Source organism: Cetorhinus maximus, chromosome 21 (genome assembly GCF_964194155.1).
Source record: "Cetorhinus maximus chromosome 21, sCetMax3.hap1.1, whole genome shotgun sequence".
NCBI lineage: Eukaryota > Metazoa > Chordata > Chondrichthyes > Lamniformes > Cetorhinidae > Cetorhinus > Cetorhinus maximus.
This window is the reverse complement of record NC_135899.1, coordinates 36,412,775-36,434,409: the sequence shown is the minus strand read 5'-3', so window position 1 is coordinate 36,434,409 and position 21,635 is coordinate 36,412,775. Positions and strand designations below refer to the sequence as shown.

Genomic DNA, 21,635 nt, shown 5'->3' with positions numbered 1-21,635 from the left:
TCCAAAGTTCCGACTCTCCTTCTGATGTTCCTCTTCCCTGAGTCACCACATGCATTCAAGCTGTCTTCCATGCACTCTCTCTCACCAACTCAGTCGTCAACAGTACACCACTGCTTCACATGCCCATAGCAAAACATTACAGACCTTCAGATGTCTCTTTGGACCTTCTAGCTTTTCACAAGCTTTTATATCACTTTATATCTGCTTCCTGCAGGGTTTGTCTCTTTAAGCTTGAAGCTTGGAGCCTTTCTCTCTGCCCCTCACTCTTAACTTCAATTAAGATGACCTTTTCCAGGTTCCTGTCCTTCCTTTGACTAGAAGGTCTGCTTGGGTCTATCTCCTGTCCCCTGGATTTGGGGACTTTCTTCTTTAGCTTGGGACTGGCTATCTGTCCCCTTTGTTCCAATCTCTCTCCAGCAGCTACTTTCAACCAATGTTAGCTTGGGACTGGCTATCTGCCCCTTCTAGGCTGCTTCTGCCTGGCAGCTGCTCTCATCTGAACTCAGAACTGCTATTTCTTTACCTTTTCTGTGTGTAGGGGATGGCCTGCCTCTCTGGACCCCTCTTGCTTGGCAACAGCACAGTTTTTTCTACTCTAGTGTTTGCTTATAGTCGTAAAACTCATTAGAAATGCAGGCACCTTTTAAAGTGAAACTAAAACTCAACTTAACCTTTTCTTAACACACAAATACAGAAATACAAACTCATTCTCAATATCCAAAAATACAAATTTAACTTACTTAATTTGTCTCTATTTCCCAGCAAACTCAAGGTCACAACTCAAGACGGCTGCATTTCAACAGCTCAAGGTTGATGCTGACAAATCTGAAGATAAAGCCTGAGAAATCCAACAATATGATCATCATGACATACAAATCTGGACCATCTGTAGACTGATGCCAAATGAACAAAATCCCCTTTGTTCACAGGATGGTGTTTCTCTTCTTAAGGATGACAATCCCATCTGTTAATGCTGGGAAGAACATTTTGAACAACTCCTCAACTATGAATCCACAGTGGCAGATGATACCCTCCAGTCTATCCCCCAGTGCCTGTGGTAGAATCCATGGGTGAGTCACCATCAATGGGAGAGCTGCAACAAACAATCAAACAGATGAAAAACAACAAAGCCTGTGGCCCCGATGGTATTCCAGCTGAGGTCTTCAAAGCTGGTGGACTTCTGCTCATATCAAGATTCCATGATCTCATTCTATATTTGGGAGAAATATGAACTCTCCCCATCCTGACTTCAGGAATGTGACAATGGTAACTATCTTTAAGAAAGGGGATAAATCGCTCTGTGGAAACTATTGAGATATTCCCCACTTGTCCAGAGCAGGGACAATCCTGCTGTCCCTGAATCACCTGCTTCCTGTGGCTGAGGAAATCCTCCCAGAGACACAGTGACATCCCCTCCTTATATCTCCTTCTTTGTCTCAGTGTTAATTTTTCTCTGATTATGTTTGTATGAAACACCTCAGGACATTTCACTATATTAAAGGCGCTGAATAAATGCAAGTTGTTGTTGAAGGGTTGATGCCCTCTTTCCCATCTCACAGTCCCTCCAGTCCTCAAGGTACTGACCTGGAGTACAGACTGTGGACATTGATTGGCCTCTAGTGCTCTGTTTGAGTGGCCATTCAGCATGTGTAGACCCAGACAGTGAATGTTGGGAGACAATGGAGACTGTCACAGCCGAGACACATCCTGCCCTCCCCCTGACTTCCCAGCTGGGGTCACTGATGAGGAACGGGATTCCTGGCTGATTCTCCCCCTCCATAGATCAGAGATGCTAAGGCTAACTGAAGTCCCTCCATTACTACCCCAGGAATGGCTCCTCCCCCGGGTGCTTGTGCTGGTAGATCAGAAGCTGAAGCCTTTCTAACCACTGAGTATCTGATTGCCTTCTTGGTCAGAGTGAGAGTCAGTGAGTGACTTGTACCTGATGCTGTACTGAAAGGATGCTGAGTTTATACAGGAGCTTCTATACATATTGATGTCTTCTTTTGGTGATGTTTGGCAATCTGGTTAAATTGACCTTCTTAAAATGATTGAACTGATGGTGGGAGAGGTTTGAGACAGACACTGCTGAAACAGACAGTGCTTTGGAACGACAGCTCCCTTGTGTGAGCACTGGAGGGTAAACAACACAGACAACTCTCAGTGTAACGGAAGCAGGTGATCTGGCTCCAAGTCTATGTGGAGACGTCAGTGTATGGTGAGAGAGAAGGAGTAGGTGAAACAATCCTGGCACATGTCACACTGGGTTTGTCTCCCATGTGGGTTCACCTGATGTTCCAGGAGGTCTGACAACTGTGTGAAGGCTTCATTACAGAACTCACACCGATAGGGTTTCTCCCCTGTGAGTGCATTGATGGACCAGGAGATACGCTGACTATGTGAAGGCTTTGTCACACACCTCACACCTGAATGGTTTCTCAACTGTGCGGATCTGCTGGTGTCTCAGGAGATTCAAAGACTTCAGAAAGCTTCATTGTAAATCTCACACTGTGGTTATTCCCCTGAGTGGACACTTTGATGGAGTAGGAGGTTAGATGAGGTTCTGTCTCCTTTGTTGCACACCTCACATGTGAATGGTTTCACCCCTGTGTGAATGTATTGGTGTACAGGAAAGTGAGATGAGTGCAAGAATGATTTCTCACACACCTTGCACATGAAAAGTTTCTCCCCTGCGTGAATGTGTTGGTGTACGTGGAGGGTTCATGACTGCGAGATTTGCTGCACACTTCACACGGGAATGGCTTCCCCCACTGTGTGAATGTGTTGGTGATTTATCAGGCCTGATGATCCTGTAAAGCCCTCATTACACACCACAAATGAATGGCTTCTCTCCAGTGTGAATACATTGGTGATTCGGTGATTCACGAACCTCGATGACTGTGTTAACGCTCGGTTGCACACATCACCCTTGAAGGGTTTCTCCCCTGTGTGGATCCTCTGGTGCATTAGGAGAGCAGAGGAGTGGCTGAAAGCTTTCTCACAAACCTCACACCTGAAGGGTTTCTACTCTGTGGGAATGCATTGATGTACACGAAGGGTCGATGACTGAGCGAATGATTTGTCACACACCTCACATGTCAATGGCTTCTCCCTAGCGTGGATGCATTGGTGTATGTGGAGGTATTATAACTGTGAGAATGATTTGGTGCAGATCTTGCAGATGAATGGTTTTTCTCCTGCGTGAATGTGCCGGTGATCCATCAGTGCTGATGAGTGTGCAAAGTTCTTATTACACATCTCACACTTGAACAGTTTCTCCCAGTGGAATGCATTGGTGTTTCATGAGATTTGTTGACCACCTGAAGGCTCGGACACCCACCTCACACTTGAAGGGTGAATGTGTCAGTGAATGAGGAGTCAGCCCCTTCAGCAAAGGAGGAGAGGGAGTTTGAGGAAATCATGTTTCCTTTTCCTGTTTTACAGAAGGATTGCACCATACTACACCAGAGAATACAGAGAGGTTAGACACCACAGATAGATCCTGACCATCACCCAAGGAACAACTGCACAACTGTGGGAGGACATCCAGTCCCTTCACAGCATTGCTCAACACAGAGAAGGTTGGGCAGTGAAACCATCATCTGGAAATTGGTCGGGTCAGGGGAGCTTTGACATATCATCAGATCTGAAACTGGTCAGTGGTGTTGAACCTTCCATCAGAACCAATCTTTCCAAAGGTCCGGCTGTGGGTGATCGGTCAGGGTGAGGCTGGGAAGAAGTGCGAGTGGCTTCAAGTGTGGTGAGAGCTTCAATCATTCATCGAGCCTCATGAACCACTGACTCATTCCTACAGGTGAGAGGCTGTTCAAGTGTGAAGTGAGTGAGGAGTGTCATGAAGCTAATAATGTATATAATGTTATTGGAAATTTTTTTTTTAAATAGAGGTTTAGTCTGTGGGTGTGTTTGTGTGTTTTAATTAGATTAAAGCCAGTTAGTCTGAGATGCAAACATAGAGGTAGAGGAAATTTGCATTTGTTGAATAGACCATTCAAAGACTGGGGGTGAAATCTTGCACCTAGCTAAGAGACACCAATCAACGTTTACATTATTAATAAAATTAGTACTATGGAAGGGGTTTTATTGTTAGAAGAGGTAGAGTTCAAAGGGCCTGATGATACAATAAGAATTTGTATTCAAAGGGGAGTGCTGGGTATAACAGGAAGCAGTTTTGTGTGTGCAGGGCAGAGGTATGTAACATCAAAGCGGCTGTAAGCCTACAACTGCCTGCAAAGGAACCAAAGTGAAAGGAACTCATTTTGAATTTGTAAGGTGAAAATGCTTTGCCTGGTGTCTGCTTAAAGTCTATGGGTTGCTGTTGCCTTAATGGAGATTAGTTTGGGAATTTGTTATAAGTTATGATAGTAGTAATTTGTAACCATGTGTATATGTTTAACTTGTGTAAATTAATAAATGTCTCATGTAGTTTGATATAAAAACCTCTCAAGAACTGGTGGTCTTATTCCTGAAATTACAACTGCTTCTCAAACATACCACTTGAAAATATAGGTTATGACAGTTGTTTAAAGTTTCCCTCTGGGATTTTAAAAACAGCCTTTACCAACTGCTATGTCATAACAATTGGTGGCTCTTGTGGGATAAAAATATTTCTAATTCCTTGATAGGTTTGGAATTGGTGAATCTTAAGGTTACGAGTACGAGACGCACTTTGAATTCAGGAGTTGGTGAGGCATTTTAGAAGTAGTGAGACTGCAAGATGGCTTTGGCAATTGCTAAGACTTGTCTGGGAGTAGAAGAGATAACTCTGATTAGGCTGCAACCCATTAACCAAAAGCAAGTTAACAGAGTTGGCAGATAAGTTAAAATTGGGGTTACCTACGGGGGCTAGGAAATCAGATAAAGTTAAAAGTATAGCTCAGCATCTACAGTCGGAAGTGAAACCTGACACTAGTGAGTCACAGCTGGAGGTAGTGAGACTTCAGTTACAAATGAAAAAGCTTGAATTAGAAGCAAAGGACAGAGAAATGGCTTTTAAAAGGGAATTAGAAATTGTGAAGATAGAGAAGGAGGAAAGAGAAAAAAAAAGAGAGAAAATTCCAACTGAAAAATTTAGCTGTTAAAAAAAGACGCCAGTAGGTGTGCAAGGACTTATCTCCAGAGTAGAACCGAATGGGGAGATGTTTAAATTTGTACGAGCTCTTCCAAAGTTTGAGGAAAAAGATATTGAAGCATTCTTCATTTAATTTGGGAAGCTAGCTAAACAGGTGAAATGGCGACAGGAAATTTGGACGTTATTATTACAGTCTAAGTTAGTGGGTACAGCGCATGAGGTATATGCTTCGCTATCACAAGAAATGCCAGTGAACTATGATGTGGAGAAAAAGTGCATATGAGTTGGTTCATGAAGCATACAGGCAGAAATTTAGGAAAATGAGAAAACAGCCTGGGAAAACTTAAATTGAGTTTAAAAGAGTAAAACAAAGTAATTTTGGTGGACTCAGGCGCGAAAAATAGAGGCAACCCATGCAGCTCTTAGGGAAGTAATACTTTTGGAAGAATTTAAAGATTCAATCTGTTTTGTAGTGAGAACCCATGTGGAGGAACATAGGGTTGATTTTGTAAGTCAAGCAGCAGAGATAGCTGATGGTTATGAGTTAATTCAAAGATTTTTTTCATCACCCTTTCAAATTGGAAAAGGATAAACAGTGGGAAGGTGAAAGGAAGGTGGGTAGTCAGGGAAGAGGAGTAGCTGGAAATTCCCAGGAAGTTTTTGCTCAGAATAAATAAGAAGATGCTGAAGATAGAAGTGACATTCAAAAATTGACATGTTTTTATTGTAATAAAGTGGGGCACATGAAGTCAGTGTATTGGAAATTGCAGGAAAAATCTGTTGGAATTATTGGGGTACAGAAAAGTTCTGGAAATAAAAGTACTGTGGGTTCTGAGGTTCAGGCAAAGGAGAAACCAGTGGTTTGTTTACAGATGAAACAAGGAGAATCAGTGATAGGTGAAGAAGTGAGAACGTGTTCACAGTTTACTCAAGAGAATTCTGAAGAGCATGCTGCAGAAATGTTTAAAGATTTTGTGTGTGAAGGGAAAGTCTTTCCATATGTACAGGGTGGAGTAGGTAAAGATGTTAAAATTTTAAGAGACACGGGCTAGTCAATCCTTACTGTTGTGGGATAGTGACATTTATTGTTCAAACGGAGTATTGAAGGAGCAGGTAATAATAAGTGGGGTTCATGGAGATGCTAAACCTATTCCATTGTGGAAGATAAATTTAAATAACAAATGGAAGACAGGTGAAGTTGTCATTGCAGTGGTGGAAAAAATGCCCATTGCAGGGGTTCAATTTATTCTGGGTAATGATATAGCTGGATCGCAAATGTGGGTGTTGCCTATGGTAGTTGGGCAGCCTATAGAAGCGTTTTCAACAGAGGTGTTACAGAAGGTACATCCTGTTTCCAGATTGTGTGGTTACGAGATCAAAGGCTCATAGGGAAGAACAAGAAAAACGAGAAAGACAGGCAGTTCAAAGGCAAGAAGAAGGTGTTAAAATCCAATTAGCTAGCTTGTTGAAGAGTCATGTTGGACTCGAAACGTCAACTCTTTTCTTCTCCACCGATGCTGCCAGACCTGCTGAGTTTTTCCAGGTAATTCTGTTTTTGTTTTAGCTAGCACTGTGTTTGATAACATTGTTCAGCAGGAAAGAATACAGGATATCTACCTACGTAACTGAAATTTCTCATCCGTGGAACCATTCTTGTGAATCTTTTCTGCATTCTCTCTATTGCCTTCACATCCATCCTAAAGTGCAGTGCCCAGAACTGGACACAATACTCCAGTTGAGTCTGAATCAGTGTTTTATTGAGGTTTCACATAACTTCCTTGCTTTTGTACTCTGTGCCCCTATTGATAAAGCCCAGGATGCCGGATTCTTTCTCAACCTGTCCTGCGATCTTCAATGAATTATGCACATTGGCACCCAGGTCCCCCTGCTCCTGCACCCCTTTAGAATTGTGCCCTTTATTTTGTATTGCCACTCTGCGTTCTTCTCCCAAAATAAATCACTTCATACTTCTCTGCATTAAATTTCATCTGCCACTTGTCTACCCATTCCACCAACCTGTGTCCTTTTGAAGTTCTACACTATCCTCCTCAGTTCACAATGCTTCCAAGTTTTGTTTAGTCTGCAAATTTTGAAATTGTGCCCTGTACAACAAGGTCTCTGTATCAGGAAGAGCAAGGGTCCTAACACCGAGCCCCAGGGACTTCCAGATAGAGTGATAATGGGGGCACTTGGGCTCTTTCTTGGGTTACGATCTCTGTGGAGATTCATAACTTTTAAAGAGAAATTTGAACTTCCAGTTAATTACTGAAAGGATGACACATCAAGATTTCAAGTTTCAAAACTTTTACTGTGTTAAATGACCAAACAAGAACACGATTGACTAAACAGTATTTTCTTTTGTGGGCAATTTATACTTTAAACTCTAGAAATGTTTTATTTATCACACATTGCACTCTCCAGGGAGTTACAGTTCTTAGAACAAACAGTTCACAGTTGCTCCAGCTTCCAAAGGGGTTGCTTCCTTTATACTTTCCCATTCGGGTAACTTATAATCCCAGAACTACCTTTCACAATGAGGTTTATCCTGTTCGTTCCTTACTCTAGCTGAAAGCTTGGCAAATCTTCCAGCCTCTTTTAACTCCTCACACACATTCTGCACTGTGATTTTTTTAGAGACAGAATTTTCACTGCTTGTGACAAACATTGCACCTGAAGCATTTTTCCCCTATGTGGATCCTCTGGTGTCCTAGAAGGGGGAAGGACACCAGGAAAGCTTTATCGCAAACTTCATACCTGAGGGGTTACTCACCTGTGTAGATCCTCTGATGGAGCACGAGTTTGGATGACCATGAGAAATATTTGTCACACATCTCACACTTGAACGGTTTCTCCCCAGTGCGAATGTATTGATGTGCACTGAGGGTTGATGAGGTTAATAATGATTTGTTGCATATCTTTCAGGTGAACAGCTTCCTCCCTTGTGTGAATGCTTTGATGTGTACAGAGGTTCAATTACTGTGTGAACACACGGTCGCAAACCTCACACTTGAATGATTTCCCTCCTGTGTGAATCCTCTTGTGCGTCAGGAGTTCGAAGCATCGGGTGAAAGCCATCTCACAAACCTCATGCCTGAATGGTTTCTCCCCTGTGTGCATGTGTCGGAATTCTCTGTGACCTGATATTCTTCAACAACTTCATCACTCACACATGAGCATAGATGGGGTGAGAAGACTCGCAAGAGAGGCAGCCTATTGGCCGGGTATTAACAATGACATTGAGGTTATCACGAGGCATGTCCATAAGACCATAAGACATAGGAGCAGAAATTAGGCCATTCGGCCCATCGAGTCTGCTCCGCCATTCAATCATGGCTGATAAGTTTCTCAACCCCATTCTCCCACCTTCTTCCCGTAACCTTTGATCCCCTTACCAATCAAGAACCTATCTATCTCGGTCTAAATACACTCAATAACCTGGCCTCCACAGCCTTCTGTGGCAATGAATTCCATAGATTCACCACTCTCTGGCTAAAGAAGTTTCTCCTCATCTCTGTTCTAGAGAGAATATTCCAGGTCAGCACAAAGAACCACTGATTCCACATGAAGCTCCTACCCACCCTTGTTCCAAAATCGCTTCTGACCTGTTTCATGTCCATGGCACTGACTTCATCATCATTGTCGGCTACTTTCCCAAGTACCCCATTATTAGACAATTGCACAACTGTCAAGCACAACTGTCTTGAACACTCAAAGTGCTATTTTCAGTTTATTCGACATACCTAGAGAGATCATTTCAGATAAAGGTTCCTAATTTATTGGTAAGCCCTTTCAGGAAATGTATGAGAAGTGGAATATCAACATGTCCTCATTACCCTAGATCGAACAGCCCAGCTGATTGAATGTTTTGCACAGTGAAATCCCAAATTCTCAAGTGTAGACATACCAAGCAAGATCTGCACATGGCACTGTTACACCTCAGAGTGACAATTTTAAGTGTTTCTATTCCATCACTGGCAGAGCTCATGTTTGGCAGACCAGTGTTTACCAATTTACCTACCCTTACCCATTCTATTCCATGAGAAACTAGAAAGCAACTTTTGAAACAGCAAGAGCAGATGACCAACGTGCACAATAAAAATGCAGGTACAGACCTGCCAAGTTTACACTTGGGACAAGAAGTTTGCATCCAAGATCCCACAGAAGGTACATGGTAACCAGCCAAGGTGAAAAGAATTTGTTCAGAACCAAGGTCCTATGAAGTCATGAAACACAAAAGAGTGAAGAGGGAGATGAAAGGGCTAAAAACCAAATACATTGGACAAAGGGGTAGCTTTTGACAAACCACAAGTCATAGTCTGGACAAGATAGCAATCAAGCTCTATGTGTTTACATTGAACAGGAGTGGATAACGTGATCATGTACGAGTATCTCAAAGATAATAGGAGAGACCAAACTAACTATGTGCAAAAATGCTTGGGTCCTGTAACGAGGTTCAAGCATGTACACATCAAAGATAACAAAACAAAAACAGAATTACCTGGAAAAACTCAGCAGGTCTGGCAGCATCGGCGGAGAAGAAAAGAGTTGACGTTTCGAGTCCTCATGACCCTTCAACAGAACTGAGCAATATTAGGAGAGGGGTGAAATATAAGCTGGTTTAAGGTGGGGGGGGGGGGGGTGGTTGTAGGGACAAGCAAGCAGTGATAGGAGCAGATAATCAAAAGATGTCTAATCTAAAAGATGTTTTATCTCAAAGATAACAGGATGGACCAAACTAAGTAGGTGTGAAAATGCTTGGGCCCTGCAACAAGGTGCAAACATGTACACATCGAGGATAATAGTATAGACGAAACTAGTTATGTATGTGAATGAGTAGGATAGACAAAACTAATTGTGTGCGTAAACGAGATGTAAACATTGATCATTGGTGCATGCAAATCGAGTAAGATAAGGGAAAGGTATAACTGACACAAAATGTAACCATTCAGGGAGCTTGTACCCATCTTGTATAGATACGGTCTCCCCTGCATATGCCTGAATAAAACTGGTGAAAGAAGCTTGAGTCTCGTGTAGTCGCTGCAGAATCGGAGGGTGCTTGAACTCCCTTTCAAGAGCAACAGTAAGGCGTGGCTGAGGACAAATCAAATCCATTCCATCTCCTCAACCACCATGCAGTCCTATTGTATCTAGGACAAGATCTCAAATGCAATCAGGATCATCTAAGAATTGTTTTTTTTATTATTCATTCACAGGATGTGGGCTTCGCTGGCTGGGCCAGCATTTATTGCCCATCCCTAGTTGCCCTTGAGAAGGTGGTGGTGAGCTGCCTTCTTGAACCGCTGCAGTCCATATGATGTAGGTACACCCACAGTGCTGTTAGGGAGTTCCAGGATTTTGACCCAGGGTCAGTGAAGGAACAGTGAAATATTTCCGAGTCAGGATGGTGGGTGACTTGGAGGGGAACCTCCAGGTGCTTGTGTTCCCATCTATCTGCTGCCCTTGTCCTTCTAAAAGAGAGTCCTAGAGATCACTGTGAGAAACTAAAGAGACCCCCCAGACAAGGTTACCATCACAAAATCCAGCTGTACAACCTTTACTCTTTATAAACTCATAGAAATATCACTTGGATGCAATTATGTAATGGTAACTCAACATGGACATGTATTCTAAATCGTTATACTGCTTTGGAAGGGGGGGGTAAAGTATCTTTAAAAGAGAAAGGGGGATGTTATAGTGTGCCTTTAAGAGATGAACATGTGTATGTATAATCACTAGAAGCGAAATGATGTGTGTATTGTGTGTTCCAGTTTTAATTTCATTTTTGCCGTAAGCATCAGGACAGAAAACACAGCTCCTAATGTCTCCAAGATCTACACCCATGTAAGACTGTTCTCATGTGCCTAACACTGAATAAATGAACCTGCAATGTGTTAACCAATCCCTTACGCGTGATTGGTGCCTTGTACCTTAGGCAGCAAATAAGCTGAAGGGCTTGTGTGCTGTGTTCTTACAATGAAACGTCACTGACTCTTAATCAGGTCAAGAAGACAATCAGATAATCAGTGGTTAGAAAGGCTTCAGCTTCTGATCTACCAGCACAAGCACCTGGGGGGGTGGGAGGAGCCATTCCTGGGGCAGTAATGGAGGGACTTCAATTAGCCTTAGCATCTCTGGTCTATGCAGGGGGAGAATCAGCCAGGAATCCAGTTCCTCATCAGTGACCCCGGCTGGGAAGTCAGGGGAAGGCAGGATGTGTCTCGGCTGTGAAAGTCTCCATTGTCTCCCAACATTCACTGTCTGGGTCTACACATGCTGAATGGCCACTCAAACAGAGCACTAGAGGCCAATCAATGTCCACAGTCTGTACACCAGGTCAGTACCTTGAGGATTGGAGGGAATGTGAGATGGGAACGAGGGCATCAACCCTTCAACAACAACTTGCATTTATACAGTGCCTTTAATATAGTAAAACATCTCAAAGTGTTTCATACAGACATAATCAGATAAAAATTAACACTGAAACAAAGGAGACATGAGGAGGGATGTCACTGTGTCTCTGGGAGGATTTCCTCAGCCACAGGAAGTGGGTGATTCAGGAGAATGTGTGTCAGGATTCTCCCTGCTCTGGACAAGAGGGAAATACCTCAATAGTGTCCACAGCGTGATTTATCTCCCTCCTGGAAGATATTTACAATTGTCACGTTCCTGAGGTCGGAGGGAGTTCTTTTTCCTCCAAATCCGTAGGATGAGTTCATGGAGCCTTGATGTGAGCAGAAGTCCACCAGCTTTGAAGACCTCAGCTGGAATACCATCGGGTCCACAGGCTTTGTTGTTTTTCATTTGTTCGATTGTTTGTTGCAGATCTCCAATCAATGGTGACTCACCCATGGATTCTACCACAGGGATTCCACCACATCTCTGTCAAACTGAGACAGCGGCTGGGCTGCAATAAGTGAGGTTTTATTCAAATGGGACAATGACAAGTTTAAATCCCCACCTGATCTGCTGCTCAAAGTCACCTCCGTTTCACCGGTCAGTTTCCCAAACTTCAGGAAACTCATGTTACTCCAGAAATATTTGGATTGGCTGTGAGAGACGTCAATCAGAGAGCCCCACCCATTCTGCCCATTCTCTCCTCTTCTTCTTCCTCTTCCTGAAAACCAAGTGAGGAGACGGTGAGTGAAGGAACAGAATTTATAATATTACATCACATAATATCCACACTAATGTTCAGGCAGTCTGACTATCCTGTGGGGAATCAGCTGTGGAAATGCCCCTTATGCTGTGTGAGAAGATCCAGCTGAGAGAGCTGTTTACTCGGTGCTTTGTGCTGAACTGTTTGCCTGGAGCTGTGTGTTGGATATTGAGTGTGTTTATTGGAAGCATTTCCCTTCTGATTTACAGGCTGACTTTTGTTGATGGCTCATTACTGAATATGAGAAGGTGAGGTGTAATTATCTGGGAGGTGCAGAGTGTCTGAGGATTCTTACTGATTTCCTATTGTTGAGTTCTGTGTGTGTGTGTTGGGAGCTGGTTATTATCCTGTGGACTGTGAATGGTCAGTTCTGTCTGTGTGTTGGGATCTGGATGTTTCCTGTCTTTTCAAATCCCTCCAAGATCTCTCACAACCCTATCTCTGTAACCTCCTCAATAAAGAAAGACTTGCATTTATATCGAGCCTTTCATGACCACCAGATGTCCTAAAGTGCTTTACAGCCAATTGATGTACTTTTGAAGTGTGGTCACTGTTGTAATGTAGGAAATGTGGTAGCCAATGTGTGCACAGCAAGCTCCCACAAACAGCAATGTGATACAGTTTTTTCGTGGTGTTGATTGAGGGACTAATGTTGGTCAGGACACCAGGGATAACTTCCCTGTTCTTCAAAATAGTGCCATGGGATCTTTTACACCCACCTTAGAGAGAGCAGCAGGGGCCTCGTTTGCGATCTCATCTGAAAGACGGCACCTCTGACAGTGCAGCACTGCCACACTCCTTTTGTGCCACACTATTCTATGATTCTATGAAGGGTTCTCCATTATGATCCCTGGCTCTCACTGTCATTTACCTATGTTGGTCAGGAAGAGGGACACTGTGCATAGGAAGAACTGCAAGCTCCACTCACAGGAGAAACCAGTGACATCCTGCCTCAGCTCATCTACTGTTGAAACCCTCATCCAGACCTTTGCAGGCTCTAGACTCAACTATTCCAATGCTCTCCTGGATGCTCTCACAACTTGCACTGTAAACTTGAGCTCCTCCAAAACTCTGCTGCCCATGTCCTAACTGACACCAAGACCCATTCCCCAATCACCCCTGTGCTCGCTGATCTACATTGGCTCCTGGTCAAGCAACACCTCAATTTTGAAATTCTCATCCTTGTTTTCAAATTCCCCCATGGCCTTTCTCCTCCCTATCTTTGCAATCTCCTCCAGTCTCACAACCCTCCAGATATCTGCGCTCCTCTAATTCCAACCTCTTCAGCATCCCTGATTTTAATCACTCCACCATTGGTGGCTATGCCTTCAGCTGCCTGGTTCCTAAACTCTGGAATTCCCTCCCTAAACCTCTCCATGTCTCTACCTATCTCTCCTCTTATAAGACGCTCCTTAAAATCTATCTCTGCAACCAAGTTTTTGGTCAACTGTACTAATATTACCACATGTGCCTCAGTGACAAATATTGACAACACTCTTGCAAAGTACGCACCTTGGAATTGACCTAAATTAAAGGTGCTGCATAAATGCAAGTTGATGTTGTTTGTTGTTGTGTAAAAAGTCAGAAATTGAGCAGGCATTCATTATTGAATGTCAGGATTGTCCAGATCTCTCTGACTTTTCTTTTATTATTGGACTTTGTAGTGATTGTTTATCATTGTTTCCTCGGCCACTTCAGAGGGCAGTTCAGAGTCAACCATGTTGTGTGGGACTGGAGTCACATGTAGACCAGACCAGGCAGTTGTAGCAGGTTCCCTTCCCTGAAGGACAATATTTGGGTTTGAAGGACAAGCTGAAAGTTTTCATGTTTTATTTTGATTTTTTTCCCCAAATTCCAAAATGTATTAATTCAGTTTCACAACATGGAATGGTTGAGGTGAATAACATAGATGCCTTTTAAGGGGAAACTAGATCAGTACATGAGGAAGAAAAGAACAAAAGATATGCTGATAGGGTGAGATGAAGAGGGGTGAGAGGAGGCTCGTGTGTAGCATAAACACCAGCATGGACCCATTGGGCCAAATGGCCTGTTTCTGCACTGTAATTCTGTGTATGTAACTTTCCGTGGTTTGATTTGAACTCTCAATCTCTGGATTGTTAATCCAGCACCAGAGCAATTCGGCTGCCTTACCTGGAGACACATTTATTGAAATGTCTTTTGATGCCTTCTTTAAAGATTTTACCTGAAGGCATCGGCCTTTCCCAAAAGCCTGGGCTTGGATTTGATAGTTTTACCCAGTGCTGTGGCTGATAGCTGAATTTGGGATGTGCAGTCTGAGCGAGTGCAGTGTATCTAATTTCCCAGGATAAACCAGAACCCTTCAATCAGCTACACTGAAGCAATATTTTCCTCAGCTTCTAGCACTTCCTGCCCAGTGTGTTCTCTTGAAATAATTTTCGAAAACAAGGGGAGAAATTTCAAAATCTCCGTTGAATTAACATTTCACCCGAGTGTTTTTTATAATAAACACATAATCAAAGGGTAAAACTGGTCTTCACCAGCTCGACTCGAGCTCATAGTGAATTGATAGCCCGTTTTACCCGACTGTCTTTTCCATTGTCCTCATGGTGCCTGGGAAGAGGGGGGTCTGGGTGGAGGAAAGAAAGTAGCCACGTTGTCTGCTCCTGGTCACTAACCAGTGTCCCTGCTGGAAACAGAGGGTGTATGACAGTCAAGTGAGGAAAAAGAAAGGACTTACATCTGATCCCCCACACAGGGGAATAGCAGACTAGCACTCACTGTGGGACAGTCGCTAACTGAGGAGTCGGCCCCTTCAGCAAAGGAGGAGAGGGAGTTGGAGGAAATCATGTTTCCTTTTCCTGTTTTACAGAAGGATTGCACTGTACTACACCAGAGAATACAGAGAGGATAGACACCACAGATAGATCCTGACCATCACCCAAGGAACAACTGCACAACTGTGGGAAGACATCCAGTCCCTTCATAGCATTGCTCAACACAGAGAAGGTTGGGCAGTGAAACCATCACCTGGACATCGGTCGGGTCAGGGGAGCTTTGACATATCATCAGATCTGAACTGGTCAGTCTTGTGGAGCCTTCCATCAGAACTGACCTTTCCGAAGGTGATCAGTCAGGGTGAGGCTGGGAAGAAGTGTGAGTGGGTCCAAGTGCGGTGAGAGCTTCAATCATTCATTGAGCCTCATGAACCACTGACTCATTCCTACAGGTGAGAGGCTGTTCAAGTGTGAGGCACCTGAGGAGGGCTCCACAGGCTCATATGATCTCCTAACGCACATGGTGCATCTGTTGAACAGACAAATGGAAGAAAGACCATTCAAGTATGATGTGTGTGACCAAGACTCCAAACAGACATGGACACTCGTGAGACACCAACGCATCCACGCTGGGAAGAAGTCTTTCAATTGTGAAGTATGTGAGAAACCATTGTCGGATGCACGTCACGTCTGTGCACATCAAAGAATTCACACAGGGTAGAAACCATTCACATGCGAGGTGTGCAACAAAGCATTCTCGCTGTCATCGACCCTCTATGTACACCAACGCATTCACACTGGTGAGAAACCTTTCAAGTGTGAGCTGTGTGACAAATCATAACCCCTGGTCGTGGACCCTCCTCAAATACCAGCACAGTCACACAGGGGAGAAACCATTCACATGTGAGGTGTGCAACAAATCCTTCTCACGGTCATTGGCCCTCCGCGCGCACTGACGCATTCACACAGGGGAGAAACCATTCACATGCGAGGTTTACATCAAATCATTCTCCGAGTCATCGACCCTCCGTGTGGATCTCCGTATTCATACAGGGGAGAAGCAGTTTACATGCAAGGATTGTGGCAAAGCCTTCACTTTGTTATCGAGACTCCTGGCTCATCAGAGAATCCACACAGGGGAGAAATCTTTCAAATGTGAGTTATGTGATAAAGCTTTCACGACATCTACGAGGCTTGTAATGCACCACAGGATTCACACTGGGGAGAGACCCTTCAGGTGTGAAGTTTGTGAGATGGCTTTTGTGGAATCCTCCCAACTCCAGACGCACCGGAGGATTCACACAGGGGAGAAACCATTCAAGTGTGAGGTGTGTGATAAATCATTCTCGTACTCATCGAACCTCCGCAGACACCTACGCATTCACACAGGAGAGAAACCATTCACGTGTGAGGTGTGCGACAAATCATTCTCGCAGTTTTCAAGCCTCTGCAAACACCGACGCATTCACACAGGGGAGAAACCATTCACATGTGAAGTGTGCAACAAATCATTCTCATATTTTTCAAGCTTTCACGTACACCAACGTATTCATAAAGGGGTGAAACCATTCACATGCGAAGTGTGTGACAAAGCGTTCACACAGTTATCCAGCCTTATAAGACATCAGACAATCCACACAGGGGAGAAACCCTTCAAGTGTGAGGTTCGTGATAAAGCTTTCGCAACATCTGCGAGGTTTTGGATGCACCAGAGGATTCACATGAGAGGAGAAGCCCTTTAGGTGTGAGGTGTGTAATAATCGCAGCTGGTGAGACATCAACATATTCACACAAGGGAGAAGCTGTTCACGAGTTACATTGTAAAAAAAGCCTTCACACAGTTATCAAGCCTCCTGAAGCATCACACAATCCACACTGGGAACTGACACTTCAAATATGTGGTTTATAATAAAGCTTTTGTACATCTTTGACCCTCCTGGGACACCAGAGAATTCACACAGGGGACAAACTCTTCAAGTATGGTGTTGTGACAAGGCTTTTGCCCAGATCTCTGATCTCCTGAAGCACCAGCTTCAATCTGGCAAGAAACCATTCAGTTGTGAGGTGTTTGACAAAGCTTTCACACAGTCAGCGTATCTCCTGGTCCATCAACCCCCTCACACAGGGGAGAAACCCTATCAGTTCTGTAATAAAGCCTTCACAGAGTTGTCGGACCTCCTGGAACATCAGTGAACCCACATGGGAGACAAACATTTCTAGTGTGACACGTACCAGGATTGTTTCACCTCCTCTCGCTATACACCAACATCTCCACAGGGACTTGGAGCCGGGTCACCTTCCGTTACACTGAGAGTTGTCTGTGTTGTTTATCCTCCAGTGCTCACACAGGGGAGCTGTCATTTCAAAGCACTGTCTGTCTCAGCAGTGTCTGTCTCAAACCTCTCCCACCATCAGTCCAATCATTTCAAGAAGGCCAACTTAACCTTTGATCAGATCACCAAACATCACCAAATGAAGACATCAATATGTATAGAAGCTGCTGTTTATGCACAGATGTCACTGTGTCTCTGGGAGGATTTCCTCAGGCACAGGAAGTAGGTGATTCAGGAGAATGTGTGTCAGGGTTGTCCCTGCTCTGGACAAGAGGGAACGACCTCAATAGTTTCCACAGTGTGATTTATCTCCTTTCTTGAAGATAGTTACAATTGTCGCATTCCTGAAGTCGGAGGGAGTTCTTCTTCCTCCCAAATCTGTAGGATGAGTTCATGGAGTCTTGATGTGAGCAGAAGTCCACCAGCTTTGAAGACTCAGCTGGAAAACCATCGGGGCCACAGGCTTTGTGGTTTTTCATCTGTTTGATTGTGTAAAGAAAATATCATTTTTTCCAATGTTACTGTGGGATGCTGTGAAGCAGGCTTGTGGGGGCTGTATATCAATTATGTTTGTGTGTATGTGTGTGTGTGTGTGACTAATTTAATTAGACTGAAGACAGTCAGGCTACAAGGTTTAAATCAACAAAGGGTGTATCTGTTTAGGCAGGCATTTTGAAGTGGAGATGGACAAGAAAATGTGGGATATTGTGTTTTTTATTCATTCACGGGATGTGGACTTTGCTGGCTGGGCCAGCATTTATTGCCATCCCTAGTTGTCCTTGAGAAGCTGGTGGTGAGCTGCCTTCTTGAACCGCTGCAGTCCATGTGGTGTAGGTACACCCACAGTGCTGTTAGGAAGGAATTTCCCAGATTTTGACCCAGCAACAATGAAGGAACAGCAACATATTTCCAAGTCAGGATGGTGAGTGACTTGGAAGGGAACTTCCAGGTGGTGGTGTTCCCATCTATCTGCTGCCCTTGTTCTTCTAGATGGTAGTGGTCATGGGTTTAGAAGGTGCTGTCGAAGGAGCCTTGGTGAATTCCTGCAGTGCACCTTGTAGATGGTACACACTGTTCCTACTGTGCGTCAGTGGTGGAGCGAGTGAATGTTTGTGGATGTGGAGCCAATCAGGTGGGCTGTTTCTCCTGGATGGTGTCCAGCTTCTTAAGTGATGTGGTAACTGTACTCATCCAGGCAAGTAGGGAGTATTCCATCACACTCCTGACTTGTGCCTTATAAATGGTGGATAGACTTTGGGGATTCAGGAGGTGAGTTACTTGCCACAGGATTCCTCGCGTCTGACCTGTCCTTGTAGCCACAATATTTATGACTAGTCCAGTTCAGTTTCTCGTCAATGGTAACCCCCCAGGATATTGACAGTGGGGTTTTCAGTGATGGTAATGCCATTGAATGTCAAGGGGTGAAGCTTAGATTCTCTCTTGTTGAAGATGTTCATTGCTTGGCACTTGTGTGGTGTGAATGTTAATTGCCACTTGTCAGCCCAAGCCTGGATATTGTCCAGGTCTTGCTGCATTTGGACATGGACTGCTTCATGGACTAGTAAATGCACATGAATAGGAATTTCTATTAGGAGATAAATGAGAAGTATATTTTTAGCTGTTGAATTTCAGAAAAGAAGCTTTACAACCGACAAAGATTATAAATAAATAAAGCAAAGTTATTATGTTTATTTCCCGAAGTGATAGCCATAATGGCAATATGAAAGATTTTTAGATTTTGGGGAAGGTAATTTTCAAAAGAAGGTTGAGAACAATGGATTTAAAGATAAAAGGGGAGAAAATACATTTAGGGAAAGATTGAAAGCTGTATGAGAAGGGCGGCCATGTGATCTTGAAGATTGTGCTGTGCAAAGACAGGCCTGTGAAAAAACAGCCTCTAGCCACCCCAGAGAAGTGTCTGGTTGTTCCAGAAAGCAAGGTTTTGTTACAAGTCTTGGATTTCCATTGTCGAGGGAGAGAGAAGCTTGTGAAATGCCTCCAGTATAGCAGCAGAGTATGCCTTGGTGCAGTAATATTACTGGATGTTTTATAGATTAAGAATCAAAAGGGATTGATGCCTGGAATAAGGTGTTTATTTATGAATCTAGCTGCGTAATCCTTTGGGAAATGTTATAAGACTAAATGTAACTGTATTCTTGTGTGTTTAAGTTTTCTTTTCTTAATAAATGTTTCCATTTAATATTTAAAATCTCCAAAAGTGGTAGTGGAATATTTACTTTTCACTTCAGTACACACACCTTCTTGTAATAAATACAAATTGCAACATCGTTGTGATAGCCTAACTAAGTTTCCCTTTGGGATGTGATCAGCCCAGCAAACACCACCTGCCATATCATAGCAATTGTTTGTTGTAGCTCTCCCATCGTTGGTGACTCACCCATGGATTCTACCACAGGCACTGGGGGATAGACTGGAGGGTATCAGCTGTCACTGTAGATTCGGTTGAGGAGTTATTCAAAATGTTCTTTCCGGCGTTAACGAATGGCATTGTCATCCTTAAGAAGAGAAACACCATCCTATGAACGAAGGAGATTTTGTCCATTTGACCTCGGTCTATAGATAGCCCTGGTGACTGCAAAAAAGCTTTGCTGTCATGAATATCAACATATTTTTGGATCTCTCAGGCTTTCCCTTCCCATCACATGTCCTTTATCTTCCGGATTAATCTCTGGGTGTCAATTCTGCCTCCTTTTCCAGATTGGACATGAGCTACACCTGGAATTCCTCTCTTCGGTTGGGCTGTTTTAGGGCTGAGACATAGATCTTCTTCCTCTTGGACTTTTGGGCCTTGTGATGTCTTGGTGCTGGGTGGATGTTCTTCACTGATCGAACAAGTCGATAATTTGTCCAGCAGGTATCAGTCCCCCACATGGATCGAGTGATGCAGACATCACTTAGAACTTCGACTTGGCTTCAGACCTTCCAGAAGAACATCCGACATGGTCTTTGTTGATGAACAAACTCAGGAAAAATATCAGAAACAACACCAGGTACTCTTCATTACGTTCATCACTGTGACCAAAGCATTTGACTCAGCAAATTGCGAGGCTCTGTGGACTGTGCTTCAACAATCTGGATATCCAAGAAACTTGAAGTCAAGTAATAACAGCTAAAGGCCTTCACCCTGATCCTAATAAAGTGCCACCTGTAGCGGAGATTCGGCAACCAACAGTTGTGTAGATGATTCACCGATTTGTTGGATTTGAGAATTGTGGGTCAAACTCTAGCCCAATCTGTCACAAACTTATTACAAAGGATGTTAAGGGATTTTGGACAGGAGGAGGGACACGGGGTTTGGGAAGGACACACAGGAGAGGAAGAAATTTATTCTCCTCTTCTCTCCTCTATCTCGCTTTCCCCTCCTAACTCCCTCCCTCTCTCTCTTTCACCTCACCCTCTTTCCCACTTCTCCTTCCTCTTCAATCCGCTCTCTTCTTCCCATCACTCCATGTTCATTCTCATTCCCTCTCCTGCCTCTTTTTCCCTCGCTCCTCTTTCCTCCTCATCCTCTCCTATCTCTCACTATTTTTCTCTCTCTCTCTCCTACCTCTGTCTCTCTCTTCTATTTCTCCTCCTCTCTATCTCTGCTCCTCTAGCATTATATAGACGAAGGAGAGAAAGTGCACCTTTTTAAACACTATCATAAATGAAAAAAACAAAACAGAAACTCATTACAATATTATTGAGCTAATAGTGTAATTATGCTGACATTAAACCATTTTTAACTATTTCTCCTGTTAATGTGACTCACCCATGGATTCTACCACAGGCACTGGGGAATAGACTGGAGGGTATCAGCTACCACTGTAGATTCGGTTGAGGAGTTATTCAAAGTGTTCTTTCCAGCGTTAATGAATGGCATTGTCATCCTTAAGAAGAGAAACACCATCCTGTGAATGAAGGGGATTTTATTTGGCTCTGTAGTTTGCTGAAATAATTGCTGACCACAGCATGTAGACTGGAGCCATGAATATGACTGACTGTTGGTGCCGAAACGCCCAAAAACCCTGAGTGTAATTTGAAGAGCCGCCTCAAACAGGCGCAATCGGCAGAAACTCACCACTCTCATTATTCCCATCTAGGGCCGTGGTCATTTCTGTGGCTGGCACCAGCTTCCTGGGTGATGTTTCATAAACCAGAGTTAAAATTCAATTTAAACTTGACATAACTTACATTTAAAATTCCTGATATGGTCAATTTCAGTCAGAGTACACTGATAAAATCAACACAAAATAGCAGAAACTCCTGGCAACAACTTGTGTCCTTGTGGTTGATGCATA

At 43.6% G+C, this 21,635-nt stretch overlaps 3 protein-coding genes across 3 annotated transcripts in view; 1 reads left to right on the top strand and 2 right to left on the bottom strand.

Moving 5' to 3' along the window:
- Window positions 1-21,635, bottom strand: part of LOC144695253 (uncharacterized) — a 612,706-nt gene that overhangs the window by 69,213 nt on the left and 521,858 nt on the right. The window lies entirely within an intron of this gene.
- LOC144695251 (uncharacterized) overlaps window positions 1-21,635 on the top strand; it is a 124,878-nt gene that overhangs the window by 52,079 nt on the left and 51,164 nt on the right. The gene's annotated exons all lie outside the window — the stretch shown is intronic.
- LOC144695242 (uncharacterized) overlaps window positions 1-21,635 on the bottom strand; it is a 232,698-nt gene that overhangs the window by 205,830 nt on the left and 5,233 nt on the right. The gene's annotated exons all lie outside the window — the stretch shown is intronic.